At 39.6% G+C, this 21,601-nt stretch overlaps 1 protein-coding gene across 2 annotated transcripts in view; it reads left to right on the forward strand.

The window, feature by feature from the left end:
• cdh8 (cadherin 8) overlaps nt 1–21,601 on the forward strand; it is a 99,277-nt gene that overhangs the window by 14,380 nt on the left and 63,296 nt on the right. The window lies entirely within an intron of this gene.

Consider the following 21,601-nt stretch of genomic DNA (forward strand, 5'->3'; position numbering starts at 1 on the left):
TTACCGCACTACAGCAACACACTGCCTCTTTATTAGTTTTCTGACAATGGCCTTCCTCATCACTGCTGAGCACTCTGGGTATGTGTGTGTGTTTTAGTGTGTGACAGGGTATTCTGTTGTCCTGTTTGCACAGCTGAATCCCATAGTACACTAGCAGTTCTCATGCTGCTGCTCTGTGGTTTAAGTGTGTGATGTTGCTTCTATTTATATGTCAGTGTAGCTCAACAATAGTCATAATATCCATAATATCCCATTTCTTATCCAGTTATTCATCTACAGGAGCTTCTTAGAAATTATCTCTGGGGATTCATAAATGGATCATATCCAGTCCAACACACAGATGAAAATAGGATGGAGGGGTTTAACTGAGCAGATGTGTGAGTGTGCGGCATTGCTTCAACAAATACCACATCGGCTCAAGATAGGATTCGGATCAGGTTTTATCAACACAAAATGTGTGCTAACATTTACAATGCAAAAATAGAAGTGGGTTTCCTGTCTTTGTTGCATCACTGGTGCGTAGGGAAAATGCATGTCAAAAAGGGCTATGTGAATACGTAATGGGATCTTGGTCTGTACTGGCTCGGCATTTGTCGATAAGGATCACACTCCCCAGGTTCGACCCAGGGGATTAGGGCAGAGGCCGTTTGATCTTAGCGGTTTTGCATAAAAATCACAAGTCTTCAGAATCCTGTAGCAAAGGAGCTGAGTTGGCTAATTGGGGGGGAGTGGGGTGCTGCTACATGCCGGGTTGGACTTCATGTGGTGTCCTCAAGATGCCTTTGACAATGCTGCAATTACAGTAAAGTCAGAGTGCTGTGTTAATGACGCTTTCAAAGTAGAGGAGACTAGGGGTATTTTAGGTCATGTAGCAATTTACACATTGTAACAATGCTTTTAAATATAGCTAACAAACTATCTCAATACTGCAGATGTGTAAGCACAAATAACAACTTATCCCAATCAGACAGGAAACTAAACGTATCCATCATCAAATAAAAGCTGTGGTCAGCCGCAGCGTATCAGAGCGTATCCTGCTCTAAAACTGCATTCAGGGTCCCCTGCGTCCACATCGGATCCACATGTGCCTAAGCAGCCAACACAGCAAAAGCAGAGGGGGTGTGCCAGTTACGGAACATAATTGCTACTAATGACCATTAGGAGTTTGGTTTTCATCCTCCGGGGACTGCAGAAAAGGCCTTCCGTCTTATCAGTTGATTAGAAACAAATAGAGGGGGCCGGATCCTGCATATTAAGTAAACAGGGGGCTAAAATGGTGTTACTCTATCAGGAGAAAGCCTAATGGAGTTGCTGGTAGCTCATCCTCTGCTAATGTGTCAGCAAATGGACAGCTACTCAGAAACCCCCGATCCACTTGTCAAATATTGGTAGCAGTTTGGAGTTTTTTTTCTCCTGCCAGTTGAAACTGTATCTGAAAATAACTAAACAGCAACAAAAAAATCATTCCATCAGCCGCGTCTTAGAGTTTAGTTTCCTGCTTCTAACAGTGAAATGCTGTAGACCTTTGTGCTGCTCTGTAGTAAAGACACTTATGTTTTTCCAGCAGCAGTGCTGGTATCCAACTGTCAGTGATGGCAGGAAAGTTGTTTTTTCCTCTCAGAGGATTCATTTGCATTATGCAAATGAACAATTGATATGGATCTTCTCCCCTCCGATGAACATTTTGCACAGCAATTTGCCAAGCAAGTAATTACTTATTGACAGAATGATATTACACAGGAAATTGTTGTATAAAATGGCAAACTCATCTCATTGAAATGGTGGCAAAAATAATAAGAATAACAATATTAAAATTAGAAGTCATCAGTTAAATGGACATGAGTTATGGGGGCTTGCACTCATCACAGCTCTTAGTGCGCTCACTTCACTGCCACCTGTGGTTGCACTCTGGGCTCGTGGCTTTGCATTTTAATTAATTCCAAACATTATTAAGGATACAAATTCACTGTCTCACTCGACTGCACTACGCAATGTAGTTGAGCTGCAGGAATATCAGCAATTATCCATATAGTGATGGAATATTTATGCTGTGTTTGTGTACCCTGCATGTCATATTGTGTTCTACCTACTGATAACACTTTCTTTTTTACTTGTTGTAACATGCTAAAACTGGAGAAATGCAAAATATTTGAAAGTGAATAACAACTCTCAGAATGTGCATATGAAAAAGTTAAAATGAGACTTTTCAACTCTTAGTCACACCTACCTCTTTTTTTGGCGGGGGGCATTTTCTCCTGTTAAAATATAAATCAAAGACTGGCTTCAAAAACTATGAATATGTCCATATATCTGATATTGTTTTTTAAGGTTAGTGTAATATCAGCTCTGAGGGAACGTCGAAGCATTCATCAACAGAGAGCATTTGAACACTGTGACCTTTGATAACCTTGGTTGAAAAAAACGCTTCACAAAGCGAGTAAGGAAGGCTCTCTGGTCAGCAGGACAAACTCAGACTTCTTTTTAATCACCTAATTCATAAGGACCATTTATATTTCCTTTTTTGTGTTTCCACCTTTGCCGCAGAAAGAAATTATTTTTTCAATGCACTTGTGTCAGCGCCATTCCAGCTCTAATATCGAGCATCCCGAGAGATTGGCACCTGGAGGAAAACAGAGAGGGAAAAAGAAAAAAAGAGGGCCAGTGTGCAGCTGCATTTTCTTCCTCAGTAATCAAATCCCTCAAAAGGGGTCCATTTTTCTTCATCTCCCCAGGTCCATAGGACCTTTAAACAGAGCAAGGCACCAAAAGAAGGCGCCATAGAACACAATTATAATTCCAATATAGTCTTGTAAAGAAAATGTAAACAGATAGCCAGGCTGCAAAGCTGCCCCAATTTTCCCAGAAGACTGGTAATAAAGTAGAAAAGATGTAATACTGGAAGAGGCTTTTTACCCCCTGTCCTTTTCTCACTCCAGAAATTGAAAAGTGTGGCTCTCTGCAGTGGTGCTAGTAGAAGAAGGGATGCTCCGAGATTTATGAGAGATTTAAAGGGGAGACAGAACCGGGGTAGATTTTACCAGAGGCGTTAATGTGGTTTTGCAAATGAACTTTAATGCATGAGTACTGATAAGAATAAATGCTGCTATGCAGCACTAGCAGAATGTTTTTTTCTAGTACAGTAACTGCATGTTTTGTCACAAGCTTAATTTCAGAACCCTCCAGACTCTGACAGGGGACACAAACAAGCCACCATCCCCTCCAGAAGTCTGAACAAGAGCAAATTGGTGGCAAATTTTGATTTGTAAGAGTGTGCAGCTTTCCTATTGGCAAATCTTGAATTCTCAGAGCGAGACATTTTTATCCCTTCCTATACAGTAGTTTCCCCCACTCGTGAATATTCTGTTTGTTGTGTGATGTCTTGGGGGTAGTGTTTGTTTTATGCCCGGTTTTGTTTTTTCTCCAGTTTATTCTCCAATCATTGGAATGCAGAGAAAAACAGCAATAGGCTACTTATGATAATTTCCTGGCAGCGGTTGCAACTGTTCTAATAATTATTACTGGTACTGGAAGCTGCTGGGGCACACAGCTCAGGGGTTTGTGCATGTGTGTGCACGTACCAGGGACCAGTGTCTTTGTGTTGGACTCGTTCAGAGCAGTCCTCAAACTTGAAATCATCCATCATTTATACTTCAGTAACAGTCATGTAAGGTCAGGAATGTTCAGTCAGTAAAACAAGCTGGATGCTTAGACAGTGTTGCTGGATTTTCAGCTGTTTTAGGAAAAGTCTATTCTTATTATGCAAAAGAGGTGATGGCCGACATCTGCTGCCACTCTTTGCCATATGGGCTGTTTGGTAAGATCCAGTGACGTGACCTTTAGCATTTCAGTGTGAATCCAGTCTTGTTGCCTGAGAGAAAATAGGCTCCAAGAGTTGTTTAGTGGGATTAATGTGTGGCTATGCAGTTTCCCCACCAAGTGTAAATCACAGAGAGAAAGGCATGGATGCTTGTTCTTGTGAGAGTGTGCATGTATGAATATCCATGTACTTTCCTGTGTGTGTGTGTGTGTGTGTCTGTGCCGATCTCAGTCCGGGCCAAGAAGCAGTAAGGCCCGGCAGGCTGGGAACGAGTGGAGAAGGGGGGTGTGACAGTTTTGTGTGAGAAGGGGAAATGGCATGGTGCTAGTGAAGCTAGTCATCCGTCTGCTGTGACACCCAGCATGCATGGGAGATGTCCCCAGGACTCGGCAAAGGCAGAGGAAGTGTGGTCTTACAGAAGAGTAGGAAGTGTCATTCTCTCTGTAAGTGTCAATGTCTCTGGTTCGTTGTCTTTCTGTTACACAAGGCCACCATATTCCTGATTAAGATTTGCTGTCACATTCTAAATGTCCAGCCACCTTATTGTACAAACATTTTTATAACCTGCTGCACCCTGGACTACTCCCCAGGCCTATGAAATACATATCCATGAAATATATCGTCAGCCGTGACACTAAGTCTTATGAATGAAAGGACTGAAGGGTCCAGTTTGCTGCTTATTCTTAGATGTTAAGAACTATCACCACTTTTGCCACACCAGTTTTTTCTTGCTATGGGGAAATATACATATTTCTTGCTTATTTTATGTCCAAAATTCTGGTTTCTGTCTCCCGAGGACCCAACCAATTCTTTTAAGTGTTCTATTTCATTGGATTAAGGAAAATATATTCCACAACAAATTAGCTCTTCATGACATACAAAGTTTAATATATCTCAATTCACATTTTCAGTAAATAGAACTTTTAATGGACTTTTATTTTTAATGATGGCAGCATTTTGAAGGGAGTATTCAATTGCTTGTGAATCCTTCTGAGGCAGTAAACACTACACAAACATGATCATCCTAACTATTGAAGAGTGAAGGATAGCTCACATTGAGAACACTTGTATAGATTAGTTTTTCAGATGAGAAACATAGGAAAGGAACAGAAGGATGAAGGTCCATGCTGGAAAAGCGTTGAATATGTTGCCCTGTGTATCTGAGGACACTGCTCATAGAAATAAAGGTTTTACACTAATTGAATGTGCTTTTTATAAGGGTGGGGGGGTGGGGGTGTATTTGTATTTGTTTTTTGTTCACTCATACGTCCGTGGGCTTCCAAAACACACTATATATGTATCACTAACAGAACAAATAAGACAACAAAAGATTAGAAGAAAATAGTCTTAGGCCTTAGTACACAGAATAACTCATATGGTCCGTAATAGGTCTTAAAATTAAGTACAACCTAATTTTTACCTTATAAGCACAACCTCGGATGACCAACACCATATGACATGTTACACTGTGCCATTATTTACTTAACAAAAATGATTTTCACTTCCATAGAAGGGAAGTGGCAGGCAGGTGCTGATAATCACATGCACTTCATTAACCAATTATCAGAGTGACCGCCTCTAGAAAAGCAGTAGTAGTTTGGAAAGATGGGAAATGATGTCAGCAATGATCTCAAAAAAGCAACTGTTGCTTCTCATCAATCTGGGAAGGGTTATAACACCATTTCCAAGTCCTTCTTTCTACAGAGAGATTATTCACAAGTGGAAAATGTTTAGGACAGCTATCAATCTTCCCAGGAGTGGATAACGCAGCAAACTGACCCCATGGTCTGAGCATGCGGAAAACCTCCAAAAAACCACAAGAGCTAAATCTCAGGGTCTACAGGCCTCAATTAGCATGTTAAATATTAATGTCCATGATAGTAAAAATAGAAATTAAATGAAGAATAATAGCTTATTTGGAAAAGTTGCCAGGATAAATTCTCTTTTCTCTGAAAAGAACATGGCAGCACAGGTTAGCTTTCAAAATTTCATCTAAACAAGCAAAGACTTGTGATGTTCTTTGGACAGATCAGAGCAGAGTGGTGATGTTTGGCTGTAATGCACAGTGCCATGACATATCAGCACAAACACAAACACCTCATTGCAGCTGTAAGCACAGTGGTGGGGGATGATGATTTGGGCTTGTTTTGTAGCCACAGGACCTTTGCACCTTGCAGTCATTGAGTTGACCATGAACTGCTCTGTGTATCAAAGTATTCTAGAGTCAGATGTGAAACCAAATCAACAACAGAATGACTGGATGAAAAAAGAAAAGAATCGTGGTTTTGCAATGACCCCGTCAAAGTCCAGACCTCGAACTGATTGAAATGCTATGCCAGGAGAGAGAGCCATGCATAGATTAATACACATAAACTCCAAAGTAATGTAAAGAAGAGTGGGTCAAAGTTCTTTAAAATGTGAGAGGCCGATAAAGTCATACAGAAAATCATTATTTGATGTTACTACTTTTAAAGGTGTTTCTACAGGCTACTAAATCACGAGGTGTACTCTTAACACCACTAACTGCTAACAACAAGATTATTTGCATTTACTTTATTTATTTACTTTTAGTTTCTCTTTTTAGACTTTATGTGTGCTTTCTTCTTACCTTCATTGTATATATTTGGAAATCAATACTTGTTTATTTATGCACTTTACCATTGCAGTCATGGATATAGTTTTTTTTTTTTTTTTTGCTGAGACAAAAGTCTTTAAAAACCATGAGAGACCAGTGTCAGGTACAAAAAAAATCTTAAAAATAGGAGTCCTGCCTTTAAAAAATACACCAGTACTGGTGGAAAAATGCAGTTGAGGAATTAAAATAATTAATTTTGAAGATTTAAATATATCTGGTATATACATATACACACAAATATTATATATACACAAATATTTAAATAGTAATACTGAATACACTAGAATCTATCAGAAGAGATACAAGTTGCACTTGTTCTTTCAGTAATGATCTGCTTGGTTCAAGATAAATAATTCTTCTTCTATGAATAATTTTAACTCATTTAATGTTTTTAGAAGAACAACCTATTACCTTCAGTATCACGTTTCTCGCAGGGCTGACCCAGTTGGGAGAGCGAGGGAGACAAAGAGAGATGGTGGGATTGAGAGGGGGGCCAAGGTTGTTGGGATTTTAATGGCTCCTGTCTGCCAAGTGTGGTCATGAGCCTCCAGTGCACAGACAAGTCCTAATCAAAAGTCTCATACGGTGTGAGTGACAGCATCAAAGTGCATCTGCACACTGAAGTGAATTCTCCCAACTTTCTGATTTCTTCACAATTAAAGTGTATACACGAATGGAAATGCACGCTGTGATGATTTCTTCCGCCTTATTTTTTTCAACCCTCTCTTTCTATTTCCTCTATCGTATCGTAAACAACTCAAGCGCTTCTCCTGTTTGCCTGCTATGTTTGTGTACATTATTTCCCAACCCTCAGGAGGCCCAGGGGAGGAGATGGAGAATTAAAAAGGGAGAGGAAGAGCTGAGGGGTGAAAATGCAGAAGACACGCAGAGAAACTGAGAGGAAGACGAAGAGAGGCAGTCAAAGCTAAGAGAATGTGAGAGGGCTGTATTTTCACACCATTACTGTTTGAAGAACATTTTAGCACCCTGAGAAACCACGTTACATCCCCAAAAAACATGTGCTACTGCATAAAAACATCTTTCTGGAAGACAACAGTGTGACCACAGCAACAACAGTTGACCAACAAACTATAAACAGAACTTGAATAATTTCCCATCTCAAAGACACGACACAGTAGCTTGTCTTTGTTCAGTGGTGTTCAAATTTTCCTCTGCTATTGCACAGTTTTCCATAAATATTTCAGGCAATACAAGTTCATCTAAAACATTTCTTTGAGTGGTAGGAAGCAAAAACTTCAACAGGATAAAATTTAGTTGTCAGGTTTATAGTTTCTAGCTCTATTTCCCAACCTCCCATTAGTGGATTGGCTACTTAAGTGCTGCTTCCTATCAAGGGAACAACAAAACCGCACAAACTAGAACGATGAAAATTACTTTCCTGGCTTCTATTTTTCTCTATGGCAACCGTAACATGCCTGGAGTGTATTTCAAATGTAATTGAGTTTGGTTCGTTCACAAAGGCGTAATAGTGTGCTAGTGAAAATCTGCACATTATTTCACTTTTGGATATGCTGCCAAACTTTTTACCCAAGTATATTTGCCTCCTTCCAAAATCCACCTGGGACTCGTTGACACTGTCATGTGGCTGGTTTTGTTTCATACCTGTGTCCTTTAGACCTTTCAGTCCACCCTAATCTCTTCTTCCAAAGTGACTCCAAAGCTCTTCCGGTTGGCTTTGATGTCATTACATGAAAAGACCTCAGGTAGCAGTGGTTCTGCTGGCACTTGCTCACAGCATCACACTTGACAGCAGCCTTTGGGAACACACCAAATTCAATTTCTTTTACTGCCAGCCTAATGACGATGACGACCTCACAGAGTAACTGCAAAGTTAAACTTTTGTTTATTACAGACTCTTAGAGATTATCCCTGATGCTGTGACATCCTTTGTTTTTTCATCCACCCGTACTGAGAGTGCAGGTCAATAGGTTTGGCCACCCTGTTTCTGTGTATGTAAGCATTTTTGCCAGCATCTGGAGCGACTAAATGGATATTGGAAGCTGTTGCCGGAGCCGAAAGAATGTTGGACAATGGTTGAGATTGATGAGTGTTTGGGCGCTTTCCCTGTGACCCCACCGCATCTGGCAGGAACAAAGTCAGGCAGGTGTGACAGCCAGCATCCATCTACTAGTCAGCTGTAATAGGGAGGGGGCATTTGTACAGGGACACACACATACAAATACACACAAACTAATATGCACACTACAGGCTGTGTTTTCCACACAGTTTAGCAAGCAAGGATGCACACACTTATGTCTCTGTCTCTCTCACTCACGCACGCACACACGCATAAAAAAAACCAGAAAACAAACAAAAAGAAAGAACGGTAAATTGTGCACACATTTATTTAAGCACACATGCACACTCAGAGTGACTCACTGAGGAAAAAAAAAAGCCTTCCTGGCAAGCTTCACTGTGTGTCTTTCCAGGAAGGAGTCGTTTTGCAGTGCTGAGTTTCTTCAAATGTCTGTGAGCTCTCATGTCTTATTACGGGAGACAAATGGCATGTCGTACCAACGGCGCATCCCAACTGGTTAGCTCCGGACATGACAACCATCGCAACACATTTCACTTCACTGTGTGCGCTCTTCTGTTGGTTAAACATCTGAAGCAGTCAGACAGAACACATGTTGGGATTCGACATGTAATCACTGAAATATATGCAGCTTATTTGGAGTTTCAGTTAATTAATAGACAATAGCATGTAGGATATTACTGCTGCTTAAACAGCGGTCTTGAACCCAAGTTGCATTACATAAAATCTGACTGAAATGTACACCATTCAGTTATGGGTTTTGTTTTCCTGGAAATAAGGAGGAATAGATCATATTTATTCTGAAGTTCACATAACAGTCATCAATTCTGATATTTTTTTTAGTACAATGTACACATTTTTTTAATATATACATTTTTGTAATTATTAGAATGATAGGTTCAAAAGGTTATCCTAGTGATAGCAACTGAAATATAAGTCCCTTACAGCTTAAATGGCACTATTATTTAGCTGTATTAAAATTAGGAAATGTGGCTCCACACTGCTGTATTCTACACATTTTCCTAATAAGGAAAAGAGCCCCAGTTTGATCCTGGGAGGAGACACAAATCCCGTGAGTGTTGTGGGGCATCTAGCGTAAAAATCTGCCAAATCACATATGTGGCGCTACCTGCTGTGACAACCCCTCGTGAACAAGGGAGCAGCTGAAAGTAGCTCATTAAGAGTAGGAAATCATTTTGAAAGCGATAGCATTCTCTAATCCTTTGCCTAAAGTCATATTATGCCACTGCAAGAGTTTGGGGTAGCACTCACTTATGGATCCTAGTCTATTATACATGTCATGATTTCCCTCAAAAAATGCTAGAAAAAAAAGAGTATAGCAGTATAGCAAAATTAAAATTCCTGCCAGTGGTTCTGGTGGGCCAACAGAAATAAATTCAGAAATGACTTACAGATGCAGTCCACAGATAAGGTCCATTATGATTTTCTTTTTACAGAGCTTACTCCATGTAATAGAATATAACATTCAGTTTCAGACACAAAAGCAGAATCAGCTCCCCACCAGCACTAGCAGTAAAACTAGGCATGTAGGTGTAAAGAGGTTACTTTAATTTTGCTCATAAAACACAACATTATGTAAGCTTTTCTTAATATTGGAATCAAAGTAATATGACTTTCCAATTTTGTTATATTTTCATGATTCAGTTAAGACCTGGAAAAAACTGACATAAACAATTTTGTAAAGCCTTATGGCAAAAGCAAGAAAGTGTAAATAGAATACAATGAGAAAATAGGCAGAACTATGTGAGACAGTGCCACACTTAGTTAGTGAAACCCCTAACAACCACCTTGGATGCATCAGTTTGCACATGATGCAGTTATTCTTACAGGCATGACAGTGGGTGCAGTAAATGGAGTATCGAGACTCGTCTAGCATGGGGTCCAGATTTAGTGCGGCGCCACTTCATTGATAGATATGATTACAGGTGTTCTACAAATTGTTTTCTCCATCTTTTTATTGAAGTTCTGAGACGTAACAATCAAACTATAATCCAGTTCTTCATCTTACCCAATTTGACAGACACAAAAACGCAGCAGGCATGAAACCACAACACACAGTTAATTTCATCCCAGAGGATTCACAGTGTCTGTGACTGGCTGGTGTGAGTTAGTATTCTGCTCACCTTATACCAAGTCTTTCACTGAAGGGGCATGTTTGGAAATCCAAAACTGTGCTCAGTATATAATCACTACTGTCTACCTCAGTTTTTAATTTACATATTAATTGCTAAATAATCGCAGTATTATTGATTTGGTGGTGTTGCCACCATATGGCTAAAACCATTAAAACAATTGCTGTGCAGATTTTTTTGTTTTGTCTTTTGAATATATCTAAAAAAATGGTCTACATATGAGGTAAAAACATAAATTTAAGCCATCGGAAACACAGTATATACTGATTATATGCTGGAAATAACTCAGTCAGCCCTGTGTGCTGTATAGGGAGAATGGTGACATTTAAGGAGGAAGGCCTGAATGCAGTCATGCTGGTTCCCTTTGCAGTAAAAGCATCTCTCAGCCGGGTGGTCGACGCCACTATTGTTAGAGTGCCTTACTGCGTCAAGCCCCAGGGTACTGGCTCCATTCACCCCCACCTCCTACTTACCCTCCACCACCATCACCGTCACAGCTCCCATCTCTCTGCTGGCATGGAAAATCCCCCATGAGCCTCTTCTCTGATGTAAATCACAGGTAGGGGAAATGTGAGCCTGGCTGATGCACCGGCACTGTGCCGTGAAATCTCTGTTGACATTACCGACGGGCGATTCCAGAAAAAGACACAGTGCGAGAGCAGGAGAGGAGGAAGAGAGTGATAAAGACGGGGAAGGAGCGAAGGAGAGAGAGATGTGAGGAGACATTTCAGAGAGTCACTTTTGACTTTCTTACTTTTTGACTCACTGTCTTGCCCACGTCTCCAAGATGATGGACTGAACTCAGTAGGCTGCGTGCTGTCAACCCCAATCTTGCATTGTGATTTGGCATCTTTAATGGTTTTTACCTTACTCTTTATAAGCTGACAGAGAGAAACTGCCATTTTTTTTGGCTCTTAAAAAAGCTTCTTTAATTCAACTGCATCTTACTGTTATAATACCCTTAAGGCCTAACCTGCTTTCTTACTTTTTGCTTGGCAACCTTTTAACAGACAAAGATTGATTCTTTTTTTCTTTTTTTTTTCCAGAGATGGTATCTTTGTTATATTATAGCAAGTAGTAGAAAGATGAGGATAACTTGGAAATGAAGTGAAGGCAACAAGGGAATCAGGGAAATGGGTTATGAGAGGCAATTTTCATGCCCACTCCCATCCTGTGTGCAGCGAAGGGAAGAGTAATTGACTTTTACTTTACTGTATAAAAATATTTAGTTGTACTTCATCGCAAGTGCAGCATTCTAGGAGAACCTTTGATATAATTTTTCTTTCTAGTTTGTGTTTTTGGCATGTTGCAACTAGAAGCAAAAGTTGCCCCCTTTTTAGCCAAAAGATTTTATTATGTAAGTGAAAGTCCTTAGTTGTTTGTTGTGGCAGATTAAGTTCGGGGATTTTGTCCCTGAGCGATGTGGCAATGCACTCGATGGTTGTTCGTGTTAGGTGAGTTAAGGCATAAAACGAATGTCATTGCAATCAGCCATGTAAGACAACAGAAATGACTCTGTCTCCTTTCTCTTGTCTACTTTTTCTCTGTTCCTTGTGCCTTTGTTCTTCTTTCTCTCCCTCCCTCCCCACTCTATGTCTCTGGGTCTGTGTTCCAGACAGAGTGTGAAACACGTATAGTGGCATCATGACACACAGAAGGAGTGCTTGTTCTTGTAGCAGCCGTCCACTCCAAGGTGATCTGACATCTTAAAGCAATGCTCTGTGCAATTGCACATTCACTCAGACAAGCGTGTTGACATTGCTGCCTAGCCAAAAGACCCCTCCTGTCCTCCCTTACCAATCTGAAGCTGGCTGCCAAGTGCTTCCGCGAAGAGGATGGCTTAATTGTTTCTGCCACAGCCATGCCTCTTCTTCATTTTTCTCTCTTTCCTTCCTAATCCCATGGACGGGAAAATGGAGCTGTTATTTGCATGTCTAATGATACTCGATATCACAGGCCTCTCAAAGGAGAAGGCACAGATGATTATTAATATAGCCAACGAAGCCCTCATTTATACCGCCTTTTGTTCTTAGGTCTGTGCAAATACTGCTTTCCAGTACCTGCATTTTTAAAGCCGTATCCCATAGAGAGATATGCTAGCTTTGAATACGGTAAAACTACAGCTGATAAGTGCAAAGCCTTTTTGTGACTCTATGAGTTTGGACTTTGTGGATCTCTTGGTAAATCTGGCATAGATTACTGATATGAAAAAAAAAGTCGTAGCTGCGATATTGATCCTGCTGGACATGAGATCGATGTTCCTATCCTTAGATGTTTTTTACACATGCATGATATAGTTTTTCTTTTTTGGCAACAGTTACTTGTAAAACCTATTCTGACTTTATGGAAAGATTTTTGGCATTCAAAGAAGATTAGAGTAATTTCTTGCATTTATCATCATTAACAAATAATAAATCCATAGTCTGTGTCTGTTTTAAGAAAGAATAAAGATGAAATGAAATATAGCAGAATTTTGCTCCAAGTCAAAAAGGTGGTTAACCAAGGCTGTCAGAACCCATTATTCAAAGTTACATAAAGATAATGTATTGTATGCGATACCTGCAGGAATATTCAACACCAGCAATGCATGCCTTTCCAGCAGTGGCAGCTGGCATTGAAACTGGCTAATTTGCAAGACTTCTCAGGTTGAGAACAATGACTTTGACAGCTCGAACAGGCACTGTGGAGCACATCTGCATTTTTCCACAGGAATAAACCCAAAAGAATGGCTCCGACTCTGCGTGCCTTCCAATTATGGAAATCTGAGCATATCTACATATGCTATACATGAAACACATTTGAAACTATGTTTTCAAAGTTATAACTTTGATTATTGCCCATTGCAGGTTTATCCACTAATTTATCTAACAATTTATGGCTTTATTTATTTCTTTATTTATCAAATATTCATAATCACGCTTATACAATCCTTAATCTGAATACGATTTGCCACCGTTAGGAGAAGTAAGTTTGTTTTAGTGTTTTTGGTTAAAAGATTGTACGAAAATGTTGAGGTTTTTCTTTTTTAAACCATCTTGTTATTTTAGTTATTTACCTGAAATGATGGATATCCGAACACTGTTACATTTGAACTGTTTCTACAGGGTTAGAAACAATTCTATAGAAATCTTTTTGAATAGTTTACCACATAACATAATTCTATACGAAGGCTATATTTTCAGTTTATACAGATCGCTTTTTCCTGCTTTGCTTTCCAACAATTGAGCTCCAAGATCTCTTCCATAAAACTCACCAGCCGGCATGTGTTGTTTGTGACATTTAACAAGATCAGAGGATCACAAGCTTGACAGATGAGTTTATGATACTTATCCACATCAGTACACATTTACTTGGTTGTTAAACGACGAGCAAAAATCAGAAAAAAAGACAGTGAAAGAGAGAGGGTGGAAGGAAGAAAGAGAGAGGGAGGAAGGGGGAGTAAAATGTTGAAATATGAATTACAAACCCGAGCAGCACCATCTGGACCGAGAAAACACACATCATAGTGGAGAGCCGGCACATTGAATTAGACTTGCTACGGGATCCATCTGCACCTTGTGAAATCAATCTCATTCCTTGATTTGATTAGGTCGGCCACACAGAAGAAAGAGAAAACTGTTGTGGTCCTTGATTAAGCTTGTTTCGTTTAGCACCTCTCCACACCCACCCATTTTCGGCATGCTGTGTATACCGATAAGTTTGTGGCCCACAGGTAGGGTAATGGCAGCAGTCGAGGTTAATGTTAAAAAATCTCCCTCTATTTAACACTCGGCATGTGTGCCGCAGCCCTGTAGCTGAGCTCATTTACACTTTTTCACACACTGTCTCTTTATTGTTCACAATATTTCTTCCTCGTTTTTTGTTTGTTTGCTTTTTTGCAAATCACAGGTTTTTCTCACAAAGGCTTAAATCTGACTGCTGAGCTCTTCAGGGGCCACATGTGGAGCAGCCATGAATTGGACAAATGTGTTATATCAGAAGTCGTGTTGCTTTAATTTACCTTTGTTTTCTGGTTATATCAAGCACACACCAACCAACAAACTGATTGTCCAGTTCTCTCTTGTTCTAACACCAGGATATAATGAGCAGGCGGTAAAAATCTATACTGAAGATTACTTGCATACAACAGGTCTTTCTTGAACTGAGAGCCAATATTGCCAACAGCCTGAATGCATAATGCGCCATTGTTTTTATTTTCCTGTTTCCCATTCTCATTGCGGTGACACTGTACCCCGCTATGATTAAAATGCATCCTCCAATGTATCAGCATTCACAAACAAAAGCCTTTTCATGGGTGGCTTAATCTAATTGTGTTGCCCTCTTTTACTAAAGGTAGCTGCTTTGACTTTGACTTATTCTCCAGAAGCAATAAAGTGCCAGTGGCAGTGAATGGAACACATGTGCCATTGCTCAAAGTGCATGGATAGACATGAAACACATTAGCCCTGATTGACCTTGGTACAGACTGCGCACAAATGCAGTACAAATTGTTGCCTTTTTTGTTTGTCTCATAAATTCATTGTTGTCTGGGAGAAAAACTAAAGCAGAACGAAAGCAAAAGGTGATAGCTTGCTGACAATTCAGTTCTGTGCATGTGTGTGGAGGGGGTATAACACTGGGAGACTCTTTACTGATTGTAATTACTCTACCTTTTCTGTGTGGAGTTGGCTTCAATTACAGACCATCACCTTTCCCTGTATATGGGTCATGACACCATCTCTCTCTCATTGTCTCAATAAAGCAAGAGTGTCAGCAGTAATAATAAATGAAGAGGAAAATATGTGAGGCACTCTTCTCTCCTTTTGGCCTCCGTGAATACTGTGATTGACCTCTGAAAAAAAGCAATATTGATTATTGTTATATGGCAACCAATGGCTACAAATCCCAAAGGAATCAGTTCCTTTGTGTCATGTGCAAAGGAGCAGCAGTAGATAACGGATCCTTTAAAACAGTTTATCTTGATTGGGGGTATGTAAAAAAATCTACATTTGCTCACCACAGAAGTAAAAATGACTGAGTCACATAGCATCTGAACGCATTTACTTAACGCCTTTAAATTTGGCCTCATTTGTGGTGTAAAGAATTGAAGAGCTGACAGCATTTCACGTTATGATATTTCTGAATTAAACTTTCTATTTCCAATGCCCCAGCATCACAGAGCTTCACTATATGATTTCCTCCAATAAAGTCTTTTGCGGTTCACACCAGAAGGGAACTTTTCTGTCCAATTTGATAAACCGCTACGTGCCATGAGACAGACTGGAGGGAAAATGTTTCCAAGAATAGCTAAGTGTATCATATATCATGCATCGCACCATCTGTTCCGTACATTCAAAATGTTATTGCAATATTTAGAATTACAGATTATTCATGTAGGTGTAATTAACAGAGTCAAAATCCAACAAATGGGAGGAAGCTACAATTAATTCCAGACATGTTTGAGTAGAATCTATCTGGAGTAACTATTTAGGCTACAGTTGCCTGAGGGTGTACAGATGGAACAAAAAAGCTCTAATTTTATCAGTGGCAATGAATTACCCTCTATTGATCCCTCATTGCAGTATGGGGCCCTCTCAAATTAATTCTTTGGATTTCTTCTGTGAGATGGCATTACACTGAACAGATGAGGAGAACTGGGCCATATTAACTGACTGAGTTGAATAGAAAAAGGTCAACATCTGGCTCTTACAAAAGGTGCTATGTGAACTAGTTCATGCAGTGCACGGCCTTGAGGGGTTCATATACATTTTACATAACAACATGCCGTCGTCTCCATATTTAATGGTTAACATGGCATTTCTACTCCACATTATCGGCCGGTCAGACCACGCATCCTCAGCTAAACAAACCCACATCGGGATTGTGCTAAACATGACATTTAGAGTCAACACAGTGATGCATTATACAGCACTTCTTCATGCTGTCCTGCACTTTTGGCAGTGTGCTACATTAAATGTGTTCAGAATGCTTGTATTATGTAATAACAGTGGAAAGAATCTAAGTGCTTTTCCTGAGTTAGTGGGCAATTTGGGGTACTAGTACTGTATTGGTACCTCTTTCTGATTCTTGGAGTTTCCACTCTTTGATATTTTAGAAAGGAATGTGTAGTTTTAAATAGCACAGTATTTGAACTGTTACTATAGCTCTTATAGATGGATTACTTTTCAGCTTTTCAGTATACTGTAGCTACATACCTTTGTTTTTCAGCAGCAGCAAAACATGAATCTTCTGTTCAGATTGTTTGCAACTGTTTAATGGCTGTAAAGACTAAAATTATATATTTATAAATATATATATATTTTACGCAGTATAATAAGACAAAATTGTGTGTTTGTCAGTAACAGAATGTAGTTAGTATTTGGTATCATATGATAATTTGTTAAATATCATTCATTCTTTTGTTGGCAGAAAAAATGTTTTTACTTTTCCTGCTTTCGTATATTTTGCTAGAACACTGTGATTCCATGTTTAATATTAACTGCAAACCTGGAACATTTTTACATTTTTGTACATTTCCATAAACAAAAGTAATGGATCTGACTCCACCACTGATAAAAAACCAACACAGTTGCAGATCGAATTCATCAACCTCTGACCCTTACTCCAACTGAAGTAGACTTTGTAGAAAGCAATCCGACGTACTGTGTGAAGTCTGTTCTTGCAGACGGTAGCTGACAAGCATCACAGTGACAGTATCTCCTCCCTTTCCCTCTTTGCGTCAGTCTTTCTCTCTCCCTCTACAGTCCTACTGGTACATACATAGGAGGAGAACATGTCCTATCTACCATTTGGCCTGACAACTAGGGAAATCATTAGTTCCTTCTGTAGGGCTACACTTACGCATCAGGAGCCCAGGCCCATGGTGGGGGTGGGGGCGGGCGATATGTGGGAGTAGAATCTGTAGAATCTTCCTCATTAGGACACAGTGATTGTTCAAGTGATTGCCATAAAAGCTCATCTTCAGCAGGGACTGACATGTTTCCTCCTCCGCTGACAGGATAAGCAGTCCCATGCAGCCCCTGATTGGGAGTTGCGGTTGGCAAATGGAGGTGTTCAGTACTCTATGTTTATGTGTGTGTGTGTGTGTGTGTGTGTGTGTGTGTGTGTGTGTGTGTGTGTGTGTGTGTGTGTGTGTGTGTGTGTGTGTGTATACTGCCAGACATCAGAGCACACAAGTATTGCCACAGGAAAATATCTTCTGTCACCCAAGTCTTTTTTTCTGAACTGGAGCTTCAAAACATATGGATGTCTGTCTTTTCAACAACCTGACCTACAGCGGCTAAAGCCAGAGATATAATAACTTCCAGAGCCTGGATGCACTTGCTGCACATACAGACGTTATTTCTTCTTTGTGATAGATTTAGTTAACGTTCATGGAATAATGCAGTCGATGCTCACTTTAGTTATGAGAAGACTGGACATACACATGAGAGCAGTAGTATGTTTGAGTATTATTTGAGTTTTAGCAATGCGTTGACTCGATACCAAGACAGATGCTAATATAGTCAATGCCATTCTTACTAAGCCAATACATAATCAACACAGACACAACAGACATTGTGGTGTAAGCTTTCCTCACCCTGTGCTCAGAATACTTGTTGTTTTCTGACACCAGTGTAGCACATAATCATCACAACTACAGTGTTGTTATCCATTATCTGTTAGTTTCCTGAATGCCACAGTCAATGTCACTGATTGTTGGTGCTGTTTTAGTTGCCCAGGCAACTCAGTTAATGACAGGGACCTGTGACAGACTTTTTTTTTTTCATGTAATTGTACTCTTTGATGAGAATTTGTGCACTCTAGTGTGAAGGCTGTGTACGAAGTGGGTTCCCAGGGCATTTAGAGGAGACAGTTTTGAGGATTGTTGTTGGTTATAGCTAGCTCAACTCAACCCTTCGTGAATTTAAAGTCAAAAGTGGCAGCTTCTGGGAAAATGACTGAATGTGGGACTTTTCTTTTTCAAAAGAAACACAGCATGCCTTTCTATAAAGCTTTTATTCATCTTCTGAATTTTTGTTAGGTGTCTGTGACAAGGCAACATTGCTCTACCTTGAAGCTATACAATGGTTTAATGTCATTTAAAAAAAAAAGAAGAGAAAAAAATGCTTATAGAAGCTAAGAGACAAAAGATTTAACCCTATCTTAGCTCAAAATGTGTTTTAATCACTGGTACTCATCTTTAGTGGGCATTAATTTTTTTCTAAATGTTTTTTTTTTTTTTTTCAGATTATTCAGCTTCAAAACTGGCTTTGCTATCTTATGTTTTCTGGGTGGGAAACAGGGGTTAGGTGTTTGACGCAGTCTATTTAATTTAGCAACTTAATTTTAATATTTTTCATTATGTTTGGTTTCTTGGTTAATTAATGAGGAAAAAAAATCTGACATGCCATGTCTCAAGCATCCATGTGTACAAGGTGTTGTGGCGCATCCTGACCAGTACGTGAGAAACACAGACAGGCACCAATATCCATACATATGATAAAATGAAATTTAAAATCAGCTTTTATGATTTAACTGTATGTGAGAAAACCACAGCATCTTATTTCGTCACATGATAATACTGTAAGTCGTTTCCAGCATGCGATGAGTTTATAGCATACAACCATGGATAAGCATTTCAGAGAGCAAGAATTAATCTCCACACTCATCACATATTAAGCCAGTACTGGGACCATAATACAATACAAACTTGTTTATTTTTAAATAAATATTTATTTATTTAAATATTTATTTATTTTTACTTAGGTTCTATTCACTTGTTTATTCAAACTATTTAAGTGTCATGAGGTTGTAGTAATTATAGCACTTCGCAGTGTGATTTTTATGGTGTGGTTTTTTTATTAAAATATTTTGATTGCTTTATAAGTTGCATGTTTTGTTGTTGTTCTTTAGAGTAGATTTTTAGACACTTTTTAATGCATTTTTGTTTTTGAAAATGTTTAAAATTTCTTAAATACAACTCCACAAAATTATCTACACCTGTGCAAGTCCTCTGGGTTTAATAGGAGAACAGGCACAGCACAGATGTACATGGCAGTGTGACTCAGTGGAGCAACCTCCAACTTGGAATAAACATGGGCTGTAATTTTATTTGAATTTTATTTGGGGCAAGCAGGCAACAGTGGGCTTGATTTTTAAGACTCTCAGACACTGAGATGGAGGCAGGGGAAGACAGACATGAAAAGTGGTCCAGTCCTCAAGACAAAACTAGCAGACAAGCAGGATTCAGCTTGCCTCAAGGCCAAATTATGGTTCAGCGGTGGTAGCACATTTGAAGTCCCTAAGCAGTGTGTGAGCAGCTATGGACAGCTTTCTATCTGGAGAGAGCAGGTAGTGGGGCAAATGGGGTATTATTAAAATATGTGGGGGAAGTGTCAAAAATATACAACCAGTCTTTGGGCTACTCTTCTTTAAACTGTTTTTGGTCCATCAGCCAGCCGCAGAGAGTGGGATTATAGCAGACACAGTACTGAAGTGAAACAGAGTGTTAAAAACAATAAAAAAGTGTCCACTGCAGCCCCTGCCTGTACTTTTATATAGAGCAAAGTGCAGTTGGATGACAGCACAGAAGCACGTTTGCGTTGGTTGAAAATGTCTCTCTGTAAGCTCTCTGCGGGCATTACATATGGAAACAGACACAATCACAGTACTATAAAATCGCGGTATTGCTCTGCACCTGATCAAAAAGGTGTTCTTTTTCTCTTTCTTTTCTTTACATAAGTACCGAGTGAAGAAGGGGAGCGTCACATTGAAACAAACCAGGATTAAATCCAGGATGCTTACCTAAAAATATTTATGATTAATGAATAAACCAAAACCAATATGCTGCTAAAATAGTCAGTTTGCCTCCCGTTGCGGGAAGCACCAACATGCAGTCATATATGCTGAGCTGCAGGCTTTAGACTTCACATAAGTAGTCATGCATTGGATTTAAAAAAACAAAAAAAACAATGACAGACCATCATTAATTTGAGCTCATTTAAAGAGTTTCTCAGTGTGCAGGATGTTGCGAGGCATTTGTGTTAATGAGCTACATCATTCATGTGAAATGATGGCACAATTAGGAAAACAAAAGTGCAAGGTGTGACAATTTAAGCGAATGTGCTTTGTCAGTGTCTGCAAACAACACCTCGGAGACAGTATATGCATAAAAGCCAGGTTCTGAAAACATTGCAGGGGGTTTAGGGGTCTGTAGTCACCAGCACATTTCTACCTTGCTATTCTATACCCTAAGCGTGCTCCCACAGGAACCTCTGTTGAAACGCCGTGGCAGGGAATGAAATTAAAGCTGCTGAATACAGATGTTTTGATGTATGACTGTGTGCTTGGTCGTGTGTGTGTGTGTGTGTGTGTGTGTGTGTGTGTGTGTGTGTGTGTGTGTGTGTGTGTGTGTGTGTGTGTGTGTGTGTGCATGTGTGTTTTTAAGAGATGCATAAGTTGACATAAATACAAACTGAAAAGAAGAGTGCTGCCAGCCATGTCCCAGCGATATTGTTGGATTTGTAAATGTTGCTTCTCCTCCCTTCTGAAACTCACTCACTTTAGGAATCAAGAGGCTTATATGAAAGGTGACTTTCAAGTACAGGAAATGCTCTGTCTGTTTATAGGAGCAAAATTAAATTCTTTGCTTCTTTTGAGTCAAAAGGCAGCTCTTTCTCTTTTTCCCTGACCTCTTTGTGTCCATACCATTGTATCCTGTGCCCTTTCAGTTGACCCTTTTAACTTGAAACAGCAGAATATTTTGCCTGCTCTTCTCAGCGCAGATATTTGAACAGCTTCATGCCGCATCGTCAAATTCATTAGTTATACTCACCCGTGCAATGAGTGGGATCCAACCACTCAGCCTGCAGTTCTAGTGAACTAATGAAACGGTAATTACAAAAATAATGAGAAATATGAACCATCGTCCAGTATCTTTGGGGCTAGTTTGAGAGAAT

Source organism: Perissodus microlepis, chromosome 1 (assembly GCF_051167445.1).
Source record: "Perissodus microlepis isolate ML-2025 ecotype Zambia chromosome 1, ASM5116744v1, whole genome shotgun sequence".
Classification (NCBI taxonomy): domain Eukaryota; kingdom Metazoa; phylum Chordata; class Actinopteri; order Cichliformes; family Cichlidae; genus Perissodus; species Perissodus microlepis.